Source organism: Anolis carolinensis, chromosome 1, assembly GCF_035594765.1.
Source record: "Anolis carolinensis isolate JA03-04 chromosome 1, rAnoCar3.1.pri, whole genome shotgun sequence".
NCBI classification, from domain to species: domain Eukaryota; kingdom Metazoa; phylum Chordata; class Lepidosauria; order Squamata; family Dactyloidae; genus Anolis; species Anolis carolinensis.
This window is the reverse complement of record NC_085841.1, coordinates 154,357,893-154,370,264: the sequence shown is the minus strand read 5'-3', so window position 1 is coordinate 154,370,264 and position 12,372 is coordinate 154,357,893. Positions and strand designations below refer to the sequence as shown.

Genomic DNA, 12,372 nt, shown 5'->3' with positions numbered 1-12,372 from the left:
CTAGATAATCCAGGTCAAAGGAGATACTGTGGATTATCCTGCCTTGGCGTCCTGGGTAATATAGCTATGTGGAAGGGCCATATAATCCAGTTCAAATCAAATCAGAAAGCCTTCGACAACACATCAAATCAGATAATCTGTATTTTATAGGCTGTGTGGAAGAGGCCTAACTGCCTGTGCCCTGGGTGCCATCTTGGTTGAAGGAGTTGCTAGGACACGAAGGGGGCGGGGCCTAAAGCCATCAGGCGCTACTTTTCTAACTAGCAGTTAAGAGGAGAAAGGTTCTTCCTCATATCTGTAATTTTGATTATTTTTCTAGGTTTTTTTTATTGAAAGATAAATTTATAAATTTATTGAAATTTATTTTTGATGATATGTCTTTTGTGGCCCAATTTGGTGTGATTTGGTTCAGTGGCTTTGTTGTTTACTCCATAGTAAAACAAACATTACATTTATATATATATAGATGTGTGTGTGTGTGCATGCTTTGACAATTTTACCTTACTTTCTATCCTTGTGATAATGGGATTTTGAAAAAAAATAACTTGTTGTGGAAAAAAGGATTGGTGATAAAGCTTCAGTAGAGACACCTTTTCCCCATGATAAGTCTTCCAGGAATGAATTTCCCTTCCTAGGAGTAGATTTCTCTCACTTCTGTTGTCTCACCCACATTTGTAACTATGAGTCGTTAGTAAGTCAGATGTTTGTAACTTGGGGATTGCCTGTATTTGTGTTTGCTATTATCCATAAAATAAAAAGATGTGATCTTAAAATGCAACAATTTGCCATTAAATCCAAGTCAGAATCTTCTAGACCCTAGTAGTTGCAATTTTTGTGCATGAGCGAGAGAGCGGTATAGTGAAGACAGCTGATAGGAAGAAAATCAACTCATTTGACATGTGCCGCTGGGAAGAGTTCAATACCACAGATATCTAAACAGCAAATAAATAGGCCTTAGAGCAAGTTGTGCTTGCACTGTCACTAGACGTAAAGGCGACAAAACTGAGGCTGTTGTACTTTGAACAATGTGACTCACTGAAAAAAGAGGACAATATTTGGTAAAGTGAACAGCAGTAAGAAAAGCCTGCAACTACAATAAACATGGATTGATTCAATCAGGAAAGTCACACTTCTACATTTGTGAGGTCTGTGCAAGGTCTGAGAGAAAAGGTCTCTCAGTCATAAGTCAAAACTGACTTGACAGTAAATAACAATAAACATAATATACAGTAGTCAGCCTTTCATATTTGCAGGTTTGACTTTTTCGGATTTGATTACACACAGATCTGATTAATATTTTATCTCTAGGTCCTCAAGTATGGCTTCAATCATAGATAGATGTTCTCTTAGGCAAGGACACTGTGATTTTTAAATTGCAGTTTTTCAACTTTTGTGGGGAATCTGTGCTCCTTACTACTTTTGGAGGGCTAACTACATTTTTCTGTAATTTATTTGAAATTTATTAAACTGATATACAGTATCTGATATCTGATATGCCTAATTATCCTATACCTACCTACATCTAATATTCCCAGCATTAAATGAAAAATGTGATTTAATCTTGTTTGAGCATCTCATCCCAGAACAGTAGTTATATGTATGTGATAATCAGGTTGAGAATTACCTTCAAGAACTGCTGACTGCTGCCTCATGTGGTGAGCTATATCACTGCAGCTTCCAAGTGAAGACTGACTTGGGCAGGTAAATACATGGTTGATCCATACAAAACAACCAAATAATTTAGTATTGAGAGCTTGCACCAGTAATAACTGAGCCACAATGGAAAAATATATTTTCCCATATTCCCCAGTTCCAAATAATGTTTACTGAATGTCATAGACTGAAGACAGTTGTATCCACTGCTTCCTAGGTATGAATGGTTTCAAAGTTAGGGTGCAAATACACTATAGAATTAATGCCATGAAATCATGGTAGAACTAGTTTTCCAAGGGCTATAGCATTTTCTGCCAAAGAGTGATGGTGCCTCAAACTACAAACCCTGTGATTTGTAAATGTTGTAAAACTACAGCTCTCATCATTTCATAGCACTGAACCATGGCAGTCTAAATGGTGTCAAACTGCAATAATTCTACATTGTAAATGCCCCCTTACATGCTCCTTAATACAAATTGATGAGATATTGACGAGGATATCATAGTGATAATTTTGAACATACAATTGTTACAATATCTTTCATCGGGATCCTTATAAGGTCAAAACATGTGTGTGAACAACAGAGTCTTCTTATTGTGCCTTCTGTAACCTGACTACATTCTCCATGAAACTGCTTCTCACCCACTTCCCTGCAATACTGCCCCCCCCCCCAAAAAAAAACCTAACAGGAGAATTTCTTTTGCTTATAATACTCTTTTCATGGGCAGGCTAAAAGCATTCAATACCTGGCCCCCAATCTCACAGACACACCTTTCCTAAAACTTCTCTTAACTAAAACACATCTGATAGATTTTGGGGCTCTACTGAAATTGGAAATAACCTTATATTAGGGATCCACAAAGAAAGCCATGGCCACAACACACTGATTATATATAAAAGCATAGACTTGAGTATAATTTATTTCCAACAGAAACGACTGTCCTATGTTGCATTCCAGTGTGTCTTGCCCTGGTGATCAACGGTCCCCTCCCTTTATTAACAGAAAAGGACTCAAATCAGAAAAGCTGCAATAAGTGCTTCCCTTTTTTATTAATAAATTCATATATCATTGTTTGGTAGCCACTCGCTTCCACTGCCACATTTTCCGCATTCACTTTGATCAGGGTACTTTTATGCAAAGTTAAAATATTATTATTACCATTATCGGCATTCAATCTAAATGGGAAAGTAATTGAATTTAAACAGGAGATGCCCTCAATTTAAAGCCACAGGGGGAAATGATTAAATTTAATAGAAGCTAAGGTTTCTAAACACAGGCATGCGGGAGAGTTGTGCAGAATTCTGGAAGTGGGAGCTAATGTGGTCCTTATCCATGCTGTGGCTTTTGCAACCGTGCATGGAAGAAAATTTATACTGCACACATTAAAAACCAAAGCCAAAACACAAATCTGCTGATAAAAAACAGACATTCTCCCTCTCTGTCTTTCTCTTTGAAATTATTTATAATCTCATTTGAGTTTTATTCATGTGATCTCTCTCTATTTTTTATTTTTTATTTTGGTTTTGTTTCATGTTCCGTTCTGGGCATGAGCATTGTTTTTTCTTTCTTTCTTTTTTTGTAAACAATTGCATATTTGCATTTCAGAATGTAAAAGTCAGATGAATCAATGCGCCTCCACTTGCTGCTCCTTAGATTCAGCCTTTGGTGTTTGTTTTAGTTGGATGCTGTATTTATTAACTTCCCTTGATTCTTGCTTTTCTTTGATGTTACAATTGCAATTCTGGGGTTTCAGCTTTGGATTCTTAGATAGCAATCCTATGGGGAAGGCATCCTAAGGACAGATTTTTAGTTGGTGAGATGACAAGTCTCAGAAATCCCCAGTCAATGTGGCCATTGAATATGTTGGCTGGGGGATTCTAGGGATTACAGAGAAGTGACATCGCCAAATGCTGTCCTCCTCCTGTGGGTCTGATTTTTCTAAAAACCTTTGAACCAATGTTCTTGCATTGAAAGCAATGGCAGGAAGTTCATATAGGCCACCCCTAATTGCTGCAAACTGTCTTAGCTGAGGATCTGATAGATCACATTTTCTCCCTCCCTGCCATTGCCATTTGCTTCTCCCTCCCTGTGATCTCCACTTGCTTTAAAGGTCATTACCTTTAAAGCCCTAAATGGCTTGCGTCCAGGCTACTTGACCGAACGCATCTCCTTTTACAAACCAGTCAGGGCACTGCGGTCAGCGGAGGATGTCCTGCTCTTGGTCCCACCCCATCTCAAGTATGGCTAGTGGGAACGAGAGAGAGAGAGAGAGAGAGAGAGAGCCTTCTCCGTGGCCACCTCCCACCTCTGGAACTCCTTCCCTAAAGAAATAAAGCTGGCCCTCTCCCTCCTCTCCTTCAAAAAACAACTGAAGACCTATTTATGCTCACTAGCATATGGAGAGGAGGAGGATTAGAAAAAGAGAATTTCACAACTGGGCCCATGGCTGAGAACTATATCGTATTTGGACCTTCCTAGTCCACACCAGCCCAATGGTCATCGTTTAACCACATAACCAACTTACACTGTGAGCTCTAGCTGGCTGTTGTAAATTAATGTGGATGTTTGTTTGGATTTTAAGTTATTATATAATTTTGTTTGACTACATGTAGTTTAATTTATTGATGTTAGGTTTGATTTACTGATGTTAGGCTTTAATTTGATGTTAGGTTTTAATGTTATTTTTATGTGCAGGCTTTCTCTGGGATTTTATGTCAGTATTTGTTTGTTTATGGAGGCATTTAATGTTTGCCAATGTATGTTAGAATCCACCCTGAGTCCCCTTGGAGAGATAGGGTGGAATACAAATAAAGTTTTGTTGTTGTTATTGTTGTTGTTGTCTTTGACATTGGAGTTCTGCCATACCAAGGAAACCAGATAGAGGCCTGGAAGATAGAACCCCCCGCCATTTGTATATTGTTTTAATTTAGCAGCTTTATTGCCCTCCCAGTATGTTTTTTCATGTGAAATTATGGAGTCAAGAGAGGTCATAAATGTGGAATTCACTACTAGGCTCCCAAGAAGAGTCAGAAAATGCAGGCAGCAGTGTAATCTGTATCAACAAAACCAGTTAGAGCAATTTTTAATCTGGACCAGGAGTAGATCTTTTGTAAAGTTGATGGGCCAGCTCAAAATGCTTTGCATCACAATACAGAGATCTTACATCAATACGTTGTTCTTTGGAAAACTTATTCCATCCTCCAGCTACTTTGAAGATTATAGCTAAACTCAGATGGAATATGAAAACCTAAGCAAGAGTAAATGGCAGATGATGCCATTATAATCCTGCAAGCCCTTGTTCTATTACACAACCAGGGTCATAGCCAGAAACAAACTCCTGGGGAGGGGGTTGAAACGTTGGTTTTTTTAAAGAAAATCATGAAGAGTAGTTCCATAACGCAAAATAAGAAATTAGAAATCAGACTCCATCGATAAACTTCAGTGGACACTCATGGGGATTTGGTTAATCAGTTAAAAAACCAGGTTTTTTTTTAAACCTGAAAAATTGGGGGGGGGGGGGGACTCCTAACGTCCCCCTTGGCTACAGCCCTGTACACAACTGATTATAATGCTTGTGTATTGTTATTCCCTTCTGTGTAATTGAACTGGTTGTCTAGGGTGGGGCCTAGAAGTTGCACTTTAGATGAAGTTCAGCAAAGGTTAACTCAAGCATGCTCTTCTAGAAGACAAGTAGATGCCAATAGCTGAAGGTCATTGTTCATCAGTCTCTAGTCTTCATGTAAAATTCTATTTCCCTTCATCAGAAGGTGATAAACAATTTGCTATTAGGAAATCAGAAGTGTTAGCCAGCTTGCAGAGGATTTCTAGTAGAAGAAAGCAAAAATGAAAAATAATACAATAAAAAAGTCATTTCAGGAAAGCAAAAAAAACTTTTCCTGAAAGATGAGGCAGACTTTACCAGGTGTCGTAACTAATTGCCTGAAATAATGAGATGTTGTCTAGGAAGAATAAGTTATAGCAGAATGGTTCCAATTAACTGATAAAGACTAAGGTCACAATAACAAGAGAAAGAGACTTCCAGAAATGTCTGATTTTCAGACCTTTCTTTGAAAGATGTAGGGGTTATGAGATCTTTATTCCAAATATGATGGGTTAATTGCTACTGCTATGGCTGAAGGATGCAGAGACCTTCCTCACTTAAATTAATATCTATATGTTAGGGCAAAGATTGCTTACACACGCTACATTGTGGATGGATTACTCTTCCTGAACATTTGACTTTCATGTATGTTCATTTCACTTTTGTTCTGCCTTTGTTCTGTCTTTGTTCTGCTTTACCCTGAAATTTAAAAAGGAATCACCACAAAATTTGCATCCAAATAGCAGTATATTAAAATATATATTGGTGCAAATTATGCATTTCTAGATGTATGTTGATTTTTTTTCTTTTTATCTGAGAATATATGAAAGATGTAGAGTTGGCAGATAATTACTTTTTGATCTGTCCCTTAGTATGCAAAGAACTGGACAAATTTCACATTAGTCTATCTAACACAGAGATGAATAAAGATTTTTAAAGGATTGTGAGCACCATGCATATAAGCACCTATAAGATATGTATATACAGACATGTATATTGACACACAAAAAGGTGGAAAAGAGTCAACTTGTTATAGAGGTTAAGTGTTTTGAGAAGTGCTCAGTTAGGGTCTGATATGGAAGTGGAACTTTGAGAGTGGAACTTTGAGAGTCCATTTGAAAACATCAGCAGCTATGTTTAACATGGTTGAGAAGTTTGAGACTGTTTCCTTTCCTTTTGGTAAGTGAAACTGTGGTAGTGAAATTGGCCGAAGTGACAGCCAACAGGGAGCTCTGGTGTGGGCTGGTCCATGAGGTCACAAAGAGTCGGAAGCGACTGAAACAAATAAATAACAAAGGATTGAACCCAGAAGCAACGCAAGGGTTAAATTGGGTGTAAGACGTATAGATCACAGACTGTTCATGGCACTCCTGATCTTGTATCTTAAACATGTATGGAGAACTGAGTTCATCTAAGTTTCCCCTGTGCTTAATAAGCAGAGAACATCTCAAAGAATTCAAGATTCTGGCCTCTTAGGCTGGGTCAGATCAGTCTTTGGGCATCTACAATAGGTTGATCTGATTTTTCTGGGGAAAGGTGCACTCTGAATTAAAAAGCACATTTGTGAAGTGCAGAAACCCACTCAGATTTCTATGCGAAATAGGTAGTGTGGGTCTTGACATCTATCCCATGGGCTCAAACAACCTGGGAACATGGGCTCAAGCAACCTGGAAACATGGGCTGCAAGCTACAAGCATGACAAAGGAACCTACTACATGCCCACCAGCTTCTCGTAAGGGTTGCTGCCATGTGACTTGCAAAGGTGCCTGGGAGGAACAAGGAGGGGTCACATGGCACAGAACCAGGAAAAGAAGCTGCTGAAAATGAGCCATGAGGTGGGAGAGATAGTGGCATTTGGGTCTCTGCCCAGTGGTGCCAAACTAGCTTCAACATAACTGGGCAGTAAGGACATCTCCTGCCACTGGGGTAGCTCGGGGTGTTCCTTTCAGGCTGCAATGCAGGCAAGAACTGATGTTTTGCCCCACATTATGTGGTTGTGTAGAGCCACCTCTTGTTGCCTCTGTAATTTCTGTAGATACAGTTCAGCCACATATGTATTCCTTTAGGCCAATGACCTTTGGGCCTCCCAGTGTTTTGGACTTCAGCTCCCACAATTCCTGGTAGCTGGTAAACTGGCTGAGATTTCTGAGAGTTGAAGTCCAAAACACCTGGAAGCCCAAAGGTTGGGATCCACTGCTATAGACCAATGTATGCTTTTATTCCCACTCAGGCCTGTAGCGAGGGGGTGGTTTTAGGGGTTCAACCCCCCCCCCCCCGAAATTTTTCAGGTTATAAAAAAAATCTGGTTTACTCATGAATTTTAACTGGTTAACCAAATCCCCATGCTAAGTCTATGAGATGCAAAACATTAAGAGTCCCTCCAGGCACTATCTCAAGCAGATATTGACAGGTTTGTAGCGGGGAGGGGTGTGTGCTAGGGGTTAAACCCCCCCCCTGAAATTTTCAAAACTCCTCCCGAAATTTTTTTCTGGCTACGGCCCTGCTCCCACTGGTAACAGAAACAATAATCTTTGGCAAATTGTTGGTGGAATGGTGTAGTGGGAGAGTGGGGGTTGACAAAATTCCTTTCCTATGCACAGATGTTCACACATGGACTGAAACCTCTGGTTCACACTTGGATTCCCCTTTCCTTTGTGCTCCATATTTCCACAAGATCCATACCACTATGAAGTAACCAACAGTCCATTGATAGAAAATTGTACATATAACTCCCTGCTCAGTTGTTGCTGGTGTTCAAAGATTTAAATATCAGTCAGTGGTCTAACTTCTGAAATGAACTTATCACAAATGAAAACAATGACTGTAAATATTGTAATATTAATTGATCCCACAATCACATTGGTAATGACATTTCTGTGTTTCTTACAGCTGAAGAAAGATGGAGAAATGTGTGTCACCAGCATATACATTAGGTCTCAATCCTTGGAGTATGAGGCAGCAAAACCTCCTGAAAAATCTCATGGTATGACTCCTAAGTAGGTTTTCCGCAAATGAATGAGATCTTTCATTTTTGGAAAGTTTTACTGGCATAGACCGCCATTATTGCTGGTTTCTTTCTTTTTTGCAGTCCCTAACTTTGTTCAATATGATATAAGGGGGGTTGGGGAAATGAGACTTCATAGATATTGCTTCTTCTCTTTCAACCAACCAGAATATTTTCAGTATGGATGACTCTACTGGTGGAAGCAAGCTCAGCATCCAAGAATGCATTGATTTAAATACCACATTGAGTTATTTATTCATACTAGTCAGATTGTAAGATTATTTCAATTGTTATGGCATTTTGCAAGAAAAAGTTAAAACCGGTTGGACGTTATGACATTAATGCATATTATGGTACAGACAGCCTTCCATATCCATAGATTCTCTATCCATGAATTCACTCATCCATGACTTAAATTTTATTTTTCAAAATCCCAAAGCAAACTCCGATTTTGCCATTTTATATAAGGTGAATTATTTTACTATGCCATTGTATAGAAGTGGTCCTGAGCTGCCATGGATTTTGGTATCCATGGGAAAATCAAATCCCAGTCAACCCCAAGGCCTACAGTATGTGCCACTTCAGAATGCTAATGTTGCTTTGTGCCAAACCTTCATATCCATAGAAAGATACCATTCTGTGCTGACAAACCATGACTTGTTTCTCTTCTGATCTTGCTAATTTTTGTTTTGTGCAGAAATGTTATACTTAAGGATGGTGATAATATTCAAACATATGCTTTCCTCCTTTTCTAGTCTGATGTAATACGTTACCTGTTTCACATGGGTTTTGTACAATTTGTGGTGCACCTGCCAATACTATAAAAGATTAGTTTTGCCTACTGTGTTGTGGAGCAGACAGAAAAATAAACACCTTAATTGACCTTTTGTGGTAGGTATTCTTCATCTGGTGAAGAACCTTACTATTTCCTGAAGCTTCCACAGCAAGCAAGCAAACAAATGTCAGTAGAAGAAAAGATTGATAACATAAAGACTGGCAAGAAAGGAAATATACGCCAAGTTATAGAGAGTGGGGTTAGCTCAGGATTTTAAAGATCTTTTTAAAATTGAATTCCTTTAATTCCAAATGAAAACTCCTTAAGCTTCCACACAAGTATCTAGGGCTGGATCTGTACTGGCCTATATCCCAGGATCTGATCCGAGATGATCTGCTTTTAACTGGATTATATGCGACTACACGGCCAGATAATCTGGGATATCAGATAATCCGGGATAAGATCCTGGAATATAGGGCAGTCTAGATTCAGCCTAGGACTGCAATCCAAGGACATTTATATGGTCTCGACTTCTGTTAACGCAATGTGATTTACTGTTGCACCCCTAGGCTGCAGAGGCACCTGAAAACCACAATGGAGCCCCAGAATATAAGCAAAGCAAGCTGTTTATTGAAGATTATATGCAAGCAATAGCAAATCAGAGTTCAAAGTCAATGAAATAAGGCTTAAGTCCACAAAATGCAAAATACTTGAGAATCTTAAAACAAGAACCCATGAAAGTCACACAAACGAATGAAGTCCAAACAGAATATTAAAATTAGTCCAAGGCACAGGATCAAACTGGAATGCAGGAATCAAGGCATCAAGATTAGTCCAAGGAACAGGAGCAATACTGGAACAAGAGACAGGATCTTTACTAGAGCAGAAAATCTAAACTGCAATTTACAGGCACAATGACTGGATAATCCAAAAATCCCCAAGAACAGGAACAAAGACTGGAACAAGACTCAGGATACAAGGCTACATAGTCCACAGGAACATGAAACAGGATTCTATGAAGCATGAAACAGGGATCTCTCTCTCAATGAGCAAAGTTACCACCTCTGAAAATCTCTCACAGAAGCAGCTTTTCTTAATGCTAAACTCAAGGCCTCTCCTGTGGGAAGTTTGTTCATTATTCTTTCTCAATAACAGCCTTTGGCTGCGTCTGGAAACCTCTCTTTCCCATCTCTGCTGACATATCACTTTCTTTTTGTCAAGCTCATTAGCCTTATCACAACTAGAATGCCCATCTAGCAAAGAAAGGTTTGACCTTGACTCTCTCAAGGAATGCGGTTCAAGCTGCCGGCTTGAAACCATTGTGTGCCTGTTCCCAGAATCCTCTGAACCAAACTCTGGCTGGCCTGGAACAGCAGATTCATCCAACTCTGGCTGCATAGGAATCTCAGGCCCAAACCCAGAGTCCTTGCAGGAACAATCACAGAGTCAGGAGCAGGGACAGTCACAGGCTGAACAGGCCCAACCTCAGGCCCACCTGACAGCTCAGGAGCAGGCTGAGCTACAACATTTACTTCCAAGAAATGTGTCTCTGATTTGTCTAAAAGGCAAAACAACAACAAAACAAAACAAAACAAAACCAAAACTCAAGTCATAGTCAAGGGTTGGGCTGCTCCTGTGAAGTCCTGGCATTATAATGTTATTTAAAATTGTTAATACAGCTGATTACCATGGTTACCATATAGACACATTATTCACCTTGTTTGTGGCACATCTAGCAGGGAGAAGGAGAAAGTCAGGAAGCATATTTGAGAACTGTAGATTATACTTATTGACCTCACAAGAGACTGCTGGGGTTAAATTAGCTAATATTTTTGCAGAGCTTTGGTGATGTAAAGTGTCACTGAAGTGTCATCTATTATTATTATTATGCCTATTAGGAGGAGGACATGTACTATTTTGAAACTGTCAGATTTCTAAAAGACAATACATATGTTGACCTTTACCAGAAATATTGTGCAACTTCTTAGTCACAGAGAAAAGGGCAAGAGATTAAGGCTGCAATCCTACAATACTTTCCAGGGAGTAAACCTTGTATATTATATAATGGCACTACTTCTATATAGGGCTGCAGCCTAAAAATTCCCTTGTGATGAATGTAAAATAAACAGTTCCAGCCAGTGTGGTCCAACTTAATTTCTTAGACTATTTTGCAAGTTCTTGGCATTCCTGAACGTCTTTGCCTATTTCCATGATAGCTGTCACTGTGGGCACTAGCAATCTCTCTCCCACATTTCGATTGAACCATGGCAGTTAAAATGGTATCAAACTGCATTCATTCTATAGTATAGATGCACCCGAAGATTGGACTATTTCTTTGCACCTAATCACATTACCTTCAGGCTTTATCCTAGGATGCTTCCAGGATGGAGCCAGGACAGAGCCCACCAAAGTTCATCACATTTCACAGGGCTACTTCTGACAGGGGTCTGTTTTGGTTCCTTCCTGGAAGCATTCTAGGATAGAGCCCTGAGAACATGGGATGCTTCCCATGTTCTCATTAGGTAAGCCTGGGAAAGCACAACTTACCTAATGCTTTCCCCTGAGGGATGGGGAAAGGGGCAATGTAGGCAAGGCAGGGGGTGGGATGGCAGTTTCCCCTGCTGCTCACCAGATTTCCCTTGCAGTCTCGTGGGTGCCCCCACTGTTCCCTGGCTTGATGACCTCAATGTGATGAGGTCTTTTGTCATAATCTTAACTGAAACAGTGTTTGTTTACCGGTTTTTCTTAAATTTCAACACCTTTCCCCCTTCTCTTTCCAGGTCCAATCTCCTGCATCTACAGGTAGGGCTGGAGGAAAATAACCCTTTCTGAAACTCTGGTGAGGCATTGATACTATCTTTTCCTGTTAAAGATACAGTTATCTCCACATTTACAGTTTTGACTCTTGTTGAATTGATTACGCCAACCAGCCAGAACTCGACTGGTCACTGTCACCCTGAGGGCCTTTTCATCGGCTGCCCCAAGACTGTGGAATGACTTTCTAGAAGCTCTTTGACAACTTAGATCAGCTAGCTGTCAGAATTTAAAAACCACCTAAAAGCTTATCTCTTCTGGCAGGCCTACCCAGCACATTGGAGCCCCCGATGGCGTAGTGAACTAAAGCCTTTTGACTTGAAGGTTGGGTTGCTGACCTGAAAGCTGTCAGGTTCAAATCCCACCCGGGGAGAGTGTGGATGAGCTCCCTCTATCAGCTCCAGCTCCATGCGGGGACATGAGAGAAACCTCCTACATGGATGGTAAAAACATCAAAACATCGGGGCGTCCCCTGGGCAAAGTCCTTGCAGACGGCCAATTCTCTCACTCCAGAAGCGACTCAA

The 12,372-nt window shown here is 40.0% G+C and overlaps 1 pseudogene; it reads left to right on the top strand.

The window, feature by feature from the left end:
* The window catches only part of LOC100558916 (transcription factor GATA-5-like), a 76,728-nt pseudogene extending 64,888 nt beyond the window's left edge, over positions 1–11,840 (top strand).
* The last annotated feature ends 532 nt before the right edge of the window (positions 11,841–12,372 follow it).